Source organism: Salvelinus sp. IW2-2015, linkage group LG4q.1:29 (genome assembly GCF_002910315.2).
Source record: "Salvelinus sp. IW2-2015 linkage group LG4q.1:29, ASM291031v2, whole genome shotgun sequence".
NCBI classification, from domain to species: Eukaryota; Metazoa; Chordata; class Actinopteri; order Salmoniformes; family Salmonidae; genus Salvelinus; species Salvelinus sp. IW2-2015.
Window position 1 is genome coordinate 88,822,750 of NC_036842.1, and position 16,393 is coordinate 88,839,142.

Genomic DNA, 16,393 nt, shown 5'->3' on the forward strand with positions numbered 1-16,393 from the left:
GAACGCACAAACTGAAATGTCCACCCACACAGACAGCGTGGTGAAGAAGGCGCAGCAGCGCCTCTTCAACTCAGGAGGCTGAAGAAAATTGGCTTGTCCCAAAAACAATCACAAACGTTTAGAGATGCACAATCGAGAGCATCTGTGTCGGGCTGTATCACCGCCTGGTAGGCAACTGCTCCACCCACAACCGTAAGGCTCTCCAGAGGGTAGTGAGGTCTGCACAAGGCATCACGGGGCAAACTACCTGCCCTCCAGGAATCTCTCGGTTGAAGTGTACGCCGAGGAACTTAAAACGTTCCACCTTCTCCACTACTGTCCTGTCGATGTGGATAAGTATTGATTGAATATGTTCATAAACACACCASCCAGCTKGTCTGCGCATGCTCTGAGGCTAGGGATGCCGTCTGGGCCGGCAGCCTTGTGAGGGTTAACACGTTTAAATGTTTTACTCACGTTGGCTGCTATACGATATAATAGTGACATGTAGTTCAGGGTTGTATTCATTAAGTCACCCGGAGAACGAAAACCAGTGTTTCCCTTTGGACAGGTCGAGATAGCACCTCCTTGTTTTACTCAGTTTGGGACCATTTTCTTCTGTTTCGTTCCTACTGAACACTACCCTGGTATACTAATCAGATGTTCAACATGGCTCATCTTCATCTAGAGTGTTATTGCTAGTATCCTGAAATATCTGTGAACATGTATTGGTGCTTGCTGGTTTATTATCGAAGAGACTCATTCTTTCAGAGGTATTTCAGTGTTCAAGGGAACATTTTTGTTTGGTGGATGGTTTTTCATGCCATATTTCATGTTAATTATGCACATTGGAATAAAATAATTTWAAAAAATGGCATATATATAGCCTAATGTTCCTCAATCAATTTAATCATCAAAGCATAGAATGAACTCTTGCTACACCCTAAAAGGCAATGTCAGTCTTTGTTATGTAGACCTAACATTTAGAAATACCCTAGTCAATGCCTATGATTTTAACAATGGCTCCCAACAGTGTACTTCTGACTATCATTTCCTTGCGCAATGCTTTTCAAACGTAGTTCATGTTATGTCTCTGAAGTATAATTTCATGCAATCAGCAACGATCCACAATCTTCCCATATCCTCCAGGACGTTGGAAGAGACGGCCGTAGCGAGGAGAGGGGGACACCTGTTTCTCTTGGTTTTACCATCATTACACTAGTGTTAGCCCTGAGGGAGAGTGCTGGTGTAGAACGTTAGCTATTCTAAAGGGGCGTTTCTGACAGCTGTATGCAATGAATTCCTAGTTACAAAATGTTGTAAAGATTATATCTGTAGGAATTCGCACTGCTAGCATTAAAAACATGATTGTGTGAGTGTTTTTATTTTAGGGAGTTTCAGAGCCAAACAGGGAGTGTCGTGCTCATTGGGGACATATGGACTGGACCTGAGGATTCTATGGAGTTTATTGCTCCCTCTCCGGTGTCCATTTTAGGACATCCCTAAAGGGAGTATTAAATATGTCCAAAAATGTACTTCGTAAGGGACAACCCAATGGAAAGCTGAGTTTCATGACCAAGCATTTTACATTCACTGTTATAGCACTCAATACCCACCACAGTCCAGTCAGCAACTCCCACCGGCTACAGAAACCTTTCAACAACCCCAACATGGTCACGGTTCAATGCTTTCATTTCATTTAATGCCATTATATAATGAAATARTGGTCCATCTGGGTGCAATCAATTCATGCCTTTGTGGATGGATCACCCTAGACTAGCCTGCTTCCCATGAACAAAAGTTGTGCTGATGAGTTACTGCCCATTAGGGGAAACGCGTTGAATGAGAGACAAAAAAGTTAATGTGCACACAGTTTTGGGTATCATTTGGTCTCGTGTGTGATTGTGTGAGATCAATAGGCCCAGAGCTTTGGCCAGTCCCTGTGCCAGTCCCTTTGCCAGTCCCTGTGCCAGTCCCTGTGCCAGTCCCTGTCCCAGTCTCAGCCCCACCATCACTTCTTACTATCAGAGGAACCAATGATTTTAGAGGGCAGAATAACTCTGATTTAAATGGTTTCCCTGTCCAGATCTGTCAACACGTGTAAGATATACCGAGATTATAGAGTGCAGAATAACTCTGATTTAAATGGTTTCCCTGTCCAGATCTGTCAACACGTGTAAGATTACCGATGATTTTAAGGGCAGAATAACTCTGATTTAAATGGTTTCCCTGTCCAGATCTTCAACACGTTAAGATATACCGATGATTTTAGAGGGCAGAATAACTCTGATTTAAATGGTTTCCCTGTCCAGATCTTCACACGTGTAAAGATATACCGATGATCCGTGCCTGACTACCTCCAGAGGTTGCAGGGAGATCTGTCTCAATCAGATCACAATCCATCCTTTAATCGTCTACACCTTACTTACTTACTTACTTTATTGTGTCCTTTCACTTATCTTCATTTTTTTTCTAGTGATACATTTTAATGATTATTGCATTTTGGAGGTTTTGAGTTTGCAAGAAAGGCATTTCATTGTACTTGTGCATGAGAACATTAAACTTGAAACCTGTCTAAAAATATGCACAATCAGAATGTGGACAGAAGGAGGACAAAGGGTACATGTCAGCACCAGGTATAAACGGGGCCAGGGAGACCAGACCAGAGGATGACATTGGTGTCACAAAATGTGTTTCTCAGCAGAATTGGTTCAATGTGTGTTGAAATGAATTGTAGTACAATATTTAAATAGTAGCTGGTAGGATASACACAAAGAAAGACGTTGTTGTGGTGCAGTTCAATTAAGCAATAAGGGAAGTGTGGTATATKGCCAATATACCTCGGCTGTTCTTATGCACGACGCAACRACGTAACGAAGAGTGCCTGGAYACAGCCYTTAGYCGTGGTATATTGGCCRTRTATCACAACCMCCAGAGATGACTTATTGCAATTATAAACTGGTTACYAATGTAATTAGAGCAGTAAAAATAAATGTTTTGTCATACCCGTGGTATACTGTTTGATATACCACGACTGTCATCAGCATTCAGGGCTCGAACCACCCAGTTTCTAATGGAAAATAGACTATGACAAATAAAGGCTTCACACTTTATGTTACTCCCCAATCGATTTACGAGTGAAGGTTTTCTTGATGCAATACCTCAATACACAACTGAACAAGTATGGTCATTAAAAGTAGCTCAGGCAGTGGAGGAGTTTAATATTGTGTCTCTCAGGGTCACTGCCACAAATGTCTGGCCTGCCCTGAGAATATTTCCAATTATTCCCAGTTCCATGGCTTTTTCAACTGTTGAACAGAAAAGACCACATAAAGCACACCTTTTGTTACTCACAATCCTGGAAGCTAACATTTCTGCTAGCCTTTTTTTGCGGCATTCATTCTTGTAAGCTCTATAGAAAATAAAAAGTTMAAGGAGAACGAATCAATTGTAATTTCTATGCTGTAGTTATGCAGAGTGAGGGGTTTACCTTGAATKCCCTTGATAATGACTACAATCTTTTTCCATTCCGGTCTCAAGGCTACAGAATGATTCAATCCAAWCCCTCATCCAGCCTCTCTGTCCTGTAGGACTCCCTGGAAAGCAGTGGCAATGGATGTGGACTATCCTGGTTAAAAACAAAATGTCCCCACATTAGACCYCACCCCCTTATTATCTGTATTTAATCATTTGTCCAATTTCAGTCTCTTAATTGGACATACGGCAAGGACTGAATGTATGAAGGTACATGACTGAAATATTTTCCCACTCCAGTCCAGTCCCGAGGCTATAGTATGATTCAATCCCAATTTCATTGATCCATCGGACCCTTTGATCCCCTTTTCTAATACCGTCTCCTAATTGGACACAAGKCAAGGTCTAATTGAAACAGGGTTAATTGGACCCAAGGCAAGGTCTGACGGAAACAGGGTTAATTGAACCCAAGGCAAGGTCTGACTGAAACAGGGTTAATTGGACCCAAGGCAAGTCTGACTGAAACGGGTTTAATTGGACACACGGCAAGGTTTAACTGAAACAAGGTTAATTGGACACAAGGCAAGGTCTAACTGAAGCAAGGGTTAATTGGACACAAGGCAAGGTTGACTGAAACAGGGTTAATTGAACCCAGCAAGGTCTAACTGAAACAGGGTTATTGGACCCAAGGCAAGAGTCTGACTGAAACAGGGTTAATTGGACACAAGGCAAGGTCTGACTGAAACAGGGTTTAATTGGACCAAGGCAAGGTCTGACTGAACAGGGTTAATTGGACCAAGGCAAGGTCTGACTGAAACAGGGTTAATTGGACCCAAGGCAAGGTCTGACTGAAACAGGGTTAATTGGACACAAGGCAAGGTCTGACTGAAACAGGTTAATTGGACCAAGGCAAGGTCTAACTGAACAGGGTAATTGGATCCAAGGCAAGGTCTGACTGAAACAGGGTAATTGGACACAAGGCAAGGTCTGACTGAAACAGGGTTATTGGCACAAGGCAAGGTCTAACTGAAACAGGGTTAATTGGACCAAGGCAAGGTCTGACTGAAAGGTTAATGGACACAAGCAGGTTAACTGAACAGGTTAATTTCCTACAATCCCTGGTAGCCTAAAGGTCTTGGCAAGGTTCCTGATGTTTACTTATTTATTTATTCAGGACCCCAGACGGAAGGCATTTCAGGCTTGCTGGGAGAGGACATAATCCCTGACGCACACACACACCACCACACACTCCACACACCCAGCCACCAGACCAGGCCTGTGTGTAGGAGTCTACAAGCCCTAGGGCCTGGGGACTGAGACACACACACACACACACATACAGGCATGTACACACACACACACACACACCGACACGCACACACACACACACACACACACACACACACACACACACACACACACACACACACACACACACACACACACACACACACACAACACACACACACACACACACACACACACACACACCACACACACACACACACACACGACATCAACGTACACACACACGGAGGGGGGAAGGAGGTAATCCCTGACGTACACACACACTGCCACCAGACCAGACCTGGCCGACACAGACCTCACACGCACACCCACACATATACACAAACGTACACTTCCCAACCATAACCCCCACCCAATTCGCCTAGCCCCGTGTGCTTTGCGTTGGGGGCAGTGATGATGTCACCCACCCTAGCCAGGCCGAGGCTGAATGGCTGGGGGACGGAAGCCCGGTTAAGCCTCAGTCCCAGTGGCCCAGCAGCAGAGTCAACACCTCCCCGTGGACCTCTACTGTCTGCTTCTGGTCCTGGCCCTCCACTCTGGACGGCTGAACCGGCCAACCGGCTGCTGCCTCCTGACATCACAGTGTCTGGGGCCAAGCTGGGAAATTGTTGATCTCTGAAAGTGTGTGAGTGTGTGTGTGCGTGTGCGCATGTGCGCATGCGTGCGTGCATGCGTGTATGTGCGTGTGTGTGCGTGTGTGTGTGGTAGGATGTAAAAAAAAAAAAAAAAGGAATTCTCAACATTGTTATTTTAATAACTGACTACCAAATTGGTAATTTGACCAGGTTGAGTGTATTTAATAGGTTACAGGGTGCGAGTCTCCAGAGACAGCATGGCTAGTGGGAGAGAAAACGGGTTCACTCTTTTGATACAAGGCTAAAGGTTCACAGACAGGTCAAAGTCAATTATAGATGTAAAAACAAGAAGTGTTCTAATACAAAACCTATTGGACTATTATGTAAATATTTCTACCATTCATATATACACACAGTAGTAATCCATCAGCCTACGGTAAAAACACACATACCCTACTATAATCACATTAGCCCATTCATTTACATAATACTCCGTAGTCCCTCACACTGTCTTGATAACCTCATAACACGTTGCTATCGAGAACTAAGTAACTACTTTATATTTAGCTAACTTTAGTATTCTTGGCCTTTCGCAAAGGTTTTCCTCAGAAATCCTCTTACGCTTTACTGCCATCGTTCTGTATTATGTCGTTCTGCTAGAAAAGTCCTGTCTGAAAGATCCTGTCTGAAAAGTCCTGTCTGAAAGATCCTGTCTGAAAAGTACTGTCTGAAAAGTCCTGTCTAAAAATACCTGTCTGAAAAGTCCTGTCTGAAAGGTCCTCTCTGAAAAGTCCTGTCTGAAAATACCTGTCTGAAAAGTCCTGTCTGAAAAGTCCTGTCTGAAAAGTCCTGTCTGAAAGGTCCTCTCTGAAAAGTCCTGTCTGAAAATTAGGGGAATTAGCAGAATTAGGATGTGAAGAAAAGTGAGGTGGAGAGAGAATAGTCAGGCTACAACCTGGTTTACAGTAACATTCAGGCTGTGACCACTGTCAGCTAAATTCGAGGGGGAATTGTGCATCCATCCCCAATCCACCTAAATGTCTAGCTCCACCTTGGGTAACATCCAGGAAAATACAGTCAGGACAGGAAACATTTGTGTGTCTGCATTTTGTACCCATACAGCAGGTCATTTATAAAACTATGGGAAAAGCTTTGACAAAGACAAAAGGTTCAAATACAGCAGGTCTATTCTTTGTGAGCTTTATGAATAAAAGAGCCCCATGTTTTATGGTTCTGAAGATCCCTCTTGGTCAGGCTGTTAGTGTAAAATAGAATGTGTTCTCGATGACCCTGGTTAAATACAAGCTATGGTTATTGCCGTCCATCTTAAATTGTTGCTGTCCTCCTGTTACCTCTTTTGAAGGCTTTAGTTTGAGGGAAACAGCAGTATATGATGGCGTCTGGCCTACTTCAGAGTGAGTCATCATCACACAGCTTCATTTTATTTTGTGTCTGAGAAGACATTCAGCTCAGTGGTTGATATTCATTACTGTCATAACATAACAGTGCATTCAGCGTCAGCTTGTCCCATATTGAAATATACCAAGGAGTGTAGGAAAGATTGACGTAATCTAGTGTCTGAGTGGGATGTGGGTTATGTGACAGAGCGAGTGGGTGTGTGTTTGTGTGTGTGTGTGTGTGTGCGCATGTGCGTTCCCGTGTGTGTATAAGGACAGGGTTATATGAGGATACGTGGGATGGACCACTACAGTGTGTGTGTGTGCGTGCTTGTATGTCTCTCCACATTGTTGTCACAATAAGAGGAGGAAGTGTGTAACCTTTGTCGGCTCCTCTTGCATAGACTGTGTAGAGCCCTTAAGACACTGTGGGGGGCTATCGACTCGTTATGACTGTTTTCACTTCATCCCTCAGTGGACCTCCTACAACACTTCCCCAAGGCAAGATGGAGGACGTAGTATTTTACACTTCCAGCTCTCTGAATATACTTTTTTATCCCCTTCACTTCCATTGTACTTCCTCCATTTTTCTTCACTGGCAAAACAAGCATGTTTGATGTTGACAAACGCTTTTCAGTGAGTCCATACTAGTCATGGACAATGTTCCCTGAAAGTTTTTTTCAGCACTAAGCAAATTTCAGGTCTGCTGAGCTGAAAATTCTGTGCAACTTCTACGAACACTGAGGCAGTACCTGCTTTAAGTGAGGCTACTGTGGTTATTTGACCATAATGTAGACCTTTCAGTGGCCTACCATCAAAAACAATGGAGAAAATGCATTCCATAACATTTTAACATGGAAATAGCTGTTCTATCATTCAGCCTAGAGTAGTAGCCAATGTGTGGTTTTCAATCTAGGCCTACATTCTGTGAGACTTTTGGAAAAAATATGCAGGGCTTGACATTAACCTGTTAATCCGCTTGTTCTTCAGACAAGGAGGTGACTGAAAATGTGTGGTTTGATGCAAGAAACCATTTTATAAAATGGAACTTAATTATTATTCCCATACCATTATTACAGAGAATAAGACAAATGATGATACCCTCTGCCTATTGGCTACTTAGCTTATTCAAGCCAGTCTCAAAATACAACACTTCCCCTTTAAGACAGAAAAAAAACTCTTTACCTGACTTGCTTTTCAAAGATGTCTAGAAATGCACACGTCTTGTGCTCTTGTGGAAGCCACCACCCCCCCATTGCTGACTAGAAATTAGCTATAACTGGGCTAATAACTCACTAATTAGCACACGTGGCTACATGCAGCTCTCGCTTTGATCTCAAAACAAGCGCATATATCAAATCAAATCAAATGTTATTGKTCACATACACATGGTTAGCAGATGTTATTGCGAGTGTAGCACAATGCTTGTSCTTCTAGTTCCGACAGTGCAGCAATATCTAAAAAGTAATCTAACAATTCCACAACAACTACCTAATACACACAAATCTAAGTAAAGGGGTGGAATAAGAATATGCAAGATGCAATAGATGGTATWAAATACAGTATATACATATACAGATGAGTAATGCAAGATATGTAAACATTATTAAAGTGGCATTATTAAAGTAACTAGTGAWAMAWWWWTTTAAGTGGCCAATGCCTTTAAGTCTGTATGTGGCAGCAGCCTCACTGTGTTAGTGATGGCTGTTTAACAATCTTATGGCCTTGAGATAGAAGCAATTTTTCAGTCTCTCTGTCCCAGCCTTGACGCACCTGTATTGACCTCGCCTCCTGGATGGTAACACTCATGCTGTACACACAGTCGAGCCGCGAGCTGCCCAGTGACACGAGCSTACCAGACGAGCTAAATCACTTCTATGCTCGCTTCGAGGCAAGCAACACTGAGGCATGCATGAGAGCATCAGCTGTTCCAGACGACTGTGTGATCACGCTCTCCGTAGCCGACGTGAGAAAGACCTCTAAACAGGTCAATATTCACAAGGCTGCGGGGCCAGACGGATTACCAGGACGTGTGCTCCGGGCATGTGCTGACCAACTGGCAGGTGTCTTCACTGACATTTTCAACATGTCCCTGATTGAGTCTGTAATACCAACATGTTTCAAGCAGACCACCATAGTCCCTGTGCCCAAGAACACAAAGGCAACCTGCCTAAATGACTACAGACCCGTAGCACTCACATCCGTAGCCATGAAGTGCTTTGAAAGGCTGATAATGGCTCACATCAACACCATTATCCCAGAAACCCTAGACACACTCCAATTTGCATACCCCCCAAACAGATCGACAGATGATGCAATCTCTATTGCACTCCACACTGCCCTTTCCCACCTGGACAAAAGGAACACCTATGTGAGAATCCTATTCRTTGACTACAGCTCAGCGTTCAACACCATAGTGCCCTCAAAGCTCATCACTAAGCTAAGGAACCTGGGACTGAACACCTCCCTCTGCAAATGGATCCTGGACTTCCTGACGGGCCGCCCCCAGGTGGTGAGGGTAGGTAGCAACACATCTGCCACGCTGATCCTCAACACTGGAGCTCCCCAAGGGTGCGTGCTCAGTCCCCTCCTGTACTCCCTGTTCACCCATGACTGCATGGCCAGGCACAACTCCAACACCATCATTCAGTTTGCAGACGACACAACAGTGGTAGGCATGATCACCGACAACGACGAGACAGCCTATAGGGAGGTCAGAGGCCTGGCCCGGGTGGTGCCAGAATAACMACCTATCCCTCAACGTAACCAAGACTAAGGAGATGATTGTGGACTACAGGAAAAGGAGCACCGAGCACGCCCCTGTTGTGGAGCAGGTTGAGAGCTTCAAGTTCATTGGTGTCCACAACAACAAACTAGAATGGTTCAAACACACCAAGACAGTCGTGAAGAGGGCACGACCAAGCCTCAGGAAACTAAAAAGATTTGGCATGGGTCCTGAGATCTCCAAAGGTTCTACAGCTGCAACATCGAGAGCATCCTGACTGGTTGCATCACTGCCTGCTACTGCAATTGCTCGGCCTCCGACCGCAAGGCACTACAGAGGGTAGTGCGTACGGCCCAGTACATCACTCGGGCAAAGCTGCCTGCCATCCAGGACCTCTACACAAGGCAGTGTCAGAGGAAGGCCCTAAAATTTGTCAAAGACCCCAGCCACCCCAGTCATAGACTGATCTCTCTACTACCGCATGGCAAGCGGTACCGGAGTGCCAAGTCTAGGACAAAAAGCCATAAGACTCCTGAACAGGTAACCACATGGTTACCCGGACTATTTGCATTGTGTGCCCCCCCCATCCCCTCTTTTACGCTGCTGCTACTCTCTGTTTATCATATATGCATAGTCACTTTAACTATACATTCATGTACATACTACCTCAATTGGCCCGACCAACCAGTGCTCACACACATTGGCTAACCAGGCTATCTGCATTGTGTCCCACCACCCGCCAACCCCTCTTTTTACGCTACTGCTACTCTCTGTTCATCATAAATGCATAGTCACTTTAACCATACCTACATGTACATACTATCTCAATAAGCCTGACTAACCGGTGTCTGTATATAGCCYAGCTACTGTTATTTTCAAATGTCTTTTTACTGTTGTTTTATTTCTTTACTTRCCTACACACACACACATACCTTACACACACACACACATACCTTTTTTTCGCACTATTTCTTAGAGCCTGTAAGTAAGCATTTCACTGTAAGGTCTACACATGTTGTATTCGGCGCACGTGATAAATAAACTTAGATTTGATTTTGAAGTTCACAGTCCAGTTTTAAGTGAATGGCACAGATCCATTTATGGCAATGGTCCATTTGCACATAGGGATACTGCAGCTCTGATTTGTTATGCCACACAGTCTGTAGAGTTCCTGCTGAGTTGTGCCTGTCAACGCAATAGAATCCTACTCCGGGGGTGCATTCTGCCTACAAGAAAATCTCTTGCATAGTTAGTTTTGAGAGCATCCTGTCTGGCTGTATCACAGCCTGGTACAGCAACAGCACAGCCCTCAACCGCAAGGCTCTCCAGAGGTTGGTGTGGTCTGCACAACATATCACCGGGGGCAAACTACCTGCCCTCCAGGATACCTATACAACCCGATGTCACAGGAAGGCCAAAAAGATCATCAAGGACAACAACCACCCGAGCCACTGCCTGTTCACCCCGCTACCATCCAGAAGGCGAGGTCAGTACAGGTGCATCAAAGCTGGGACCGAGAGACTGAAAAACAGCTTCTATCTCAAGGCCATCATATAGCTAAACAGCAATCACTAACTCAGAGAGGCTGCTGCCCACATAGAGACTCACTAGTCACTTTAAATAATGCCACTTTAATAATGTTTACATATCTTACATTACTCATCTCGTATGTACATACTGTATCTTATACCATCTATTGCATCTTGCATATGTCGCTCGGCCAACGCTCATCCATATATTTTATTCCATCCCTTTAGATTTGTGTGTATTAGGTAGTTGTYGGGGAATTGTTAGATTACTTGTTAGATATTACTGCACTGTCGAAACTAGAAACACAAGCATTTCACTACACTCGCATTAACATCTGCTAACCATGCGTATGTGACCAAAAACATTTCATTTAATTTGATAGTTTGTTTTGTTTCGGTACGTTGCATTGAAAGTGGCTAATATTGTAAATTCCCACAGTGAAGGGAAACGCTGAAGGTGTTAACTAAAGGGGAAAACTTTASAAAGTTGAGTGAAGTTCAATCTYGTTCTTTGCTGCCCGGGCTGATATTTCTTAGGCATGGCAGTCCCCAGCGAAGCTTAGAGGGATGGCACCGTTTTCCTTACATAGTGCACTTCTTTTGACCAGGGACCACAGGGCTCTGGTCACAAGTATAACACTATATTGGGAATAGGGTGCTATTTGAGACTCAGCCAATGTCACTTTCCAGTTTCAGGTTGAGAGGTCACGGTTCATGTTTCTTCGATAGTCAACGTTTGGAGGAGCTGTAGTTTGGGGCCAGGCCTTACCACTAGACTGCTGCTCTGGTTCCGCCACCGCTGAGGAACATACCTGGGTTCAAATAAAATKTATTTTCTTTTAAATACTTTGCGCATTTGATTGAGCCTGTTTGGAGTATACCAGATGGGCTGGTTTTGAACTTTTCAGACTACTCCATTGGTTCCATTGCACCAGGCAATCTCAATTAAGCGCAGAGTATTTGAAATAAATCAAATACTATCTGTTCTGCTCTGGTGGAGCTGTTTTGCTCTCTGGGTTATCCAGGTATCTGCTGATGCTGAACATCTTTGATTAAAGAGCGCAGAGAGGCTGCAAAGAGGCGCAGCGTCAAGGGGGATCACTCTGGCACCGGTGACCCCAAACTTCCTCAAACGCTATCTCCAATCAGACTGTTTGAGTTCAAGTTTAAACAAATGGGAAGGATTGGGCTTTTTCTTCGGACTCCAGCATAGCAGACCATCTGTCCTGTTTCCCCTTGCCTCAGTTGTGACTAATGAAAGCCAAGGAAGATGTTTTCTCTCCCAAGCTAAAGAAGATGTATTCCTTTCTTCCTAGTAATCAGACGATGGCTCTCGAGTGAGTTACTGCCTATTGTGACCGATTGGATCTGAGTATCCCTGTTACAAGAAAGGTTAAACACCAAAGAATCCCCATAACGAGTATTTCCAACACATCTATCAAAACAAGAGCTCGAGATCCATCAACTATCAATAGTGAAACTAAGTTAGCGTGGTCTGTTTTGGCGAAGGTTTGGAGAGCATGAACTAACACTTGTTCCAGAAGCTTCACAAAATATTATGTCATTGTTCCCTGCCTGAAGGTTATCCCGTTGTCTCTCTCCGCTCTGCATTTTATGACTGATGTACACTTAGGGTGTGTTCGTAAATTCAATCTGGAGTGCCAGAGAGCGCTCAGAGTGTGCTCTGGGCGTTTGTAAATTCAGAGCGTTGTCAGATTGTCCGTTAGTAAATTCAGAGCGTTGTCAGATTGTTTGTTCCTATATTCAGAGCGTTTCGCTCTCGGAGCGTTCAGAGTGCTCTGGCCGAGGGGTAGGGTTGATCCGAGCGTTCTGACCTCACAACGGCAGTCAAGCACCCAAGCTAACTGGCTAACGTTGGCAAGCTTGCTAGCTACTTCCAGACACAAATGAGAGAACGCCTCACTATTCCACGCGTGTTGAGCGTTCATAAATTCGTCAGTTATTCTGCGCTGTGGCACACTCAGACGAGAGCGCTCTGAAATTGGACTAGATAGCCAGAGTGAATTTACTAACGCACCCTTAATCTTCCACAGATGAACCGCTACACTCCATCCAGGWCTTTCCCCTTATTTTCTCTTGCGCTAACAATGCTGCCAAATTTTCATAAAACAACAAACACCATAAGTTTCAATTCTCATCGGTTCACTTCATTTGTCTTCTCTGGTGTTCGTGACGATTTGTGAGCAGGGATCATCATGAACTCATAACTTTTTATCCATCCCAGATGATTTTCTTCATTATGTGATTTTATTATCTGGAACAGGGTTGAGAGGGAGTTTCTCCCTGGTCTAGAGGCATTGCACCATGGATGAAGAGAAAAGGCGCTGGATGGAAGGAAGGAGGAAAATAGGGACGGCAGTGGGATGGAGGGTGGAAGATGTGGTTCTGGGGAGGTAGGGATGGAGAGCTGGGAGGTAATGCTGCAAGTCTGAGATTCAGCACTTGTGCGTTCAGTGAAGTGGGTCAATACACACAATCTGTGACAGACTGGTTAAACTGACTTACATTGGGTCAAAACAGACAGACTACACACAGTCTACACTGAGTGTATAAAACATTAGGAACACCTTCCTAATATTGAGTTGCACTCCACTTTTGCCTCAATTCCTCCGGACATGGACTCTACAAGGTGTCGAAAGCGTTCCACAGGGATGCTGGCCCATGTTGACTCCAATGCTTCCCACAGATGTGTCAAGTTTGCTGGAGGTCCTTTGGGTGGTGGACTATTCTTGATATACAATGGAAACTGTTGAGCGTGAAAAACCCAGCAGCATTGCAGTTCTTGACACACTCAAACCGGTGCACCTGGCACCTACTACCATACCCTGTTCAAAGGCACTTAAATATTTTGTCTTGCCCATTCACCCTTTGAATGGCACACATACACAAACCATGCCTCAATTGTCTCAAGCCTCAAAAATCATTCTTTAACCTGTCTCCTCCCCTTCATCTACATTGATTAAAGTGGATTTAACAAGTGACATCAACACTTATTTTGTTTTTATTTAACTAGGCAAGTCAGTTAAGAACAAATTCTTATTTACAATGATGGCCTACCCCAGGGTCTTAAGTGGTCTTAAGAGACACCTCTAGCACTGAGGTGCAGGTGAATTTCCTTGAATTCTTGCACCAGGAGTGGCATAAAGTCACCCAAAATCAATGTGAAAGACTGGTGGAGAGCATGCCAAGACGCATGAAAGCTGTGATTAAAAATCAGAGTTATTCCACCAAATACGGTTTTCTGAACACTTCCCAAGTTAAAACATTAGTATTGTGTTGTTTAAAAATGAATATGAACTTATTTTCTTTGCATTATTCGAGGTCTGACAACACTGCATCTTTTTTGTTATTTTGACSAGTTGTCATTTTCTGCAAATAAATGCTCTAAATGACAATATTTTTTATTTGGAACGATGAATAGTTTACAATTTGGGACTAAGGCATAACGTGAAACACAGTTAGTATATGATGTTTAGCGGCTGTTGTTTATACGATACGGCATAGTCTTGCAAACAAAAATGTAATTAAAAGTCTAAGTGATTTAGCCAGGAGTAAAGATTACAAAAGTGTATAACATTCTAGCAAGCTAAAACCTATTCCTTCATTACAACTGTCATCACTGACATAAATATCCCCTATCCTCATACCCTCAGGGGTGTAAAACCCTTCTAACTTTCCCGTCATCAAATCCGTAGGAGACACCTTTATCAGACATGTTTTACAGTGTACTTAAAACTACGGTTGATGATTTTGTGTTAAGGCATTGTTTCAGTATCCAAGGAAACCATTGCATTGGTTTGGAGCACCTTGCCAAACGTTTACTACTTGTCCTGTAGCCAGGTATTCTTGTGGGTGCAGCTGTTTAGTAAGCTGTGGGCTGTTGGTGAGGAGAGGATGGCACTGCTAGACTATCTGCACGTGAAACACATCCATCTCTCTTCTTCTCCCTGTGTTGAATTAGCTCACAGGAATAGAGGATGCCATGTTGTCTGCTTGCCATTTCCAAATACCTCGAAGTCTTTGAAGTACGTTCAAATCTGAAAAGAAAAGAAGATTAAGAGATCAAACGTTAGTTATTCTGTTTTGTTTCTAAGATTTGCTTAACCCGACTGCGTCATTTCAGCTAATTTGCATTATTTTCTCTGCTCTGTAAATACCTAGAGTGCATTCGGAAAGTATTCAGACCCCTTGACTTTTTCCACATTTTGTTATGTTACAGCCTTATTCTAAAATGGATTTAATTGTTTTTTCCCCCTCATCAATCATCAATCTTTCCCCCTCATCAGTACTATGTTGAAGCACCTTTGGCAGCGATTACAGCCTCAACTCTTATTGGGTATGACACKACAAGCTTGGCACACCTATAATTGGAGAGTTTCTCCCATTCTTCTCTGCAGATCCTCTCAAGCTCTGTCAGGTTGGATGGGGAGCGTCACTGCACAGCTATATTTAGGTCTCTTCAGAGTTGTTCAATCGGGTTCAAGTCCGGGCTCTGGCTGGGCCACTTAAGGACATTCAGAGACTTGTCCCGAAGCCACTCGTTGCGTTGTCTTGGCTGTGTGCTTAGGGTCGTTGTCCTGTTGGAAGGTGAACCTTCGCCCCAGTCTGAGGTCCTGGGTGCTCTGGAGCAGGTTTTCATCAAGGATCTCTCTGTACTTTGCTCCGTTCATCTTTTCCTCGATCCTGACTAGTCTCCCAGTCCCTGCCGCTGAAAAACTTCTCCACAGCATGATGCTGCCACCACCATGTTTCACCGTAGGGGTAGTGCCAGGTTTCCTCCAGACGTGACGCTTGGCATTCAGGCCAAAGAGTTCAATCTTGGTTTCATCAGACCAGAGAATGTTGTTTCTTCATGGTCTGGAGAGTCCGTTAGGTGCCTTTGGCAACTCCAAGCGAGCTGTCATGTGCCTTTTACTGAGGCGTGGCTTCCATCTGGCCACTCTACCATAAAGGCCTGACTGGTGGAGTGCTGCAGAGATGGTTGTCCTTCTGGAAGGTTCTCCCATCTCCTCTGGAGTAGGCATGTGGGACTGTGGACCTTATATAGACAGGTGTGTGCCTTTCCAAATCATGTCCAGTCAATGAATTTACCACAGGTGGACTCCAATCAAGTTGTAGAAACATCTTATGGATGATCAATGGAAACAGGATGCCCCTGAGCTCAAGTCTCATAGCAATTGGTCTGAATACTTATGTAAATAATGTATTTCTGTTTGTTTTTTTCTTCTAAAAACCAGTTTTCACTTTCTCATATCAGGTATTGTGTGTAGATTGATGAGGAACACATTTAAGTAATCCATTTTAGAATAAAGCTGTAACAACAAAACGTGGAAAAAGTCAAGGGGTCTGAATACTTTCTCGAATGCACTGTATATAATATTCTGT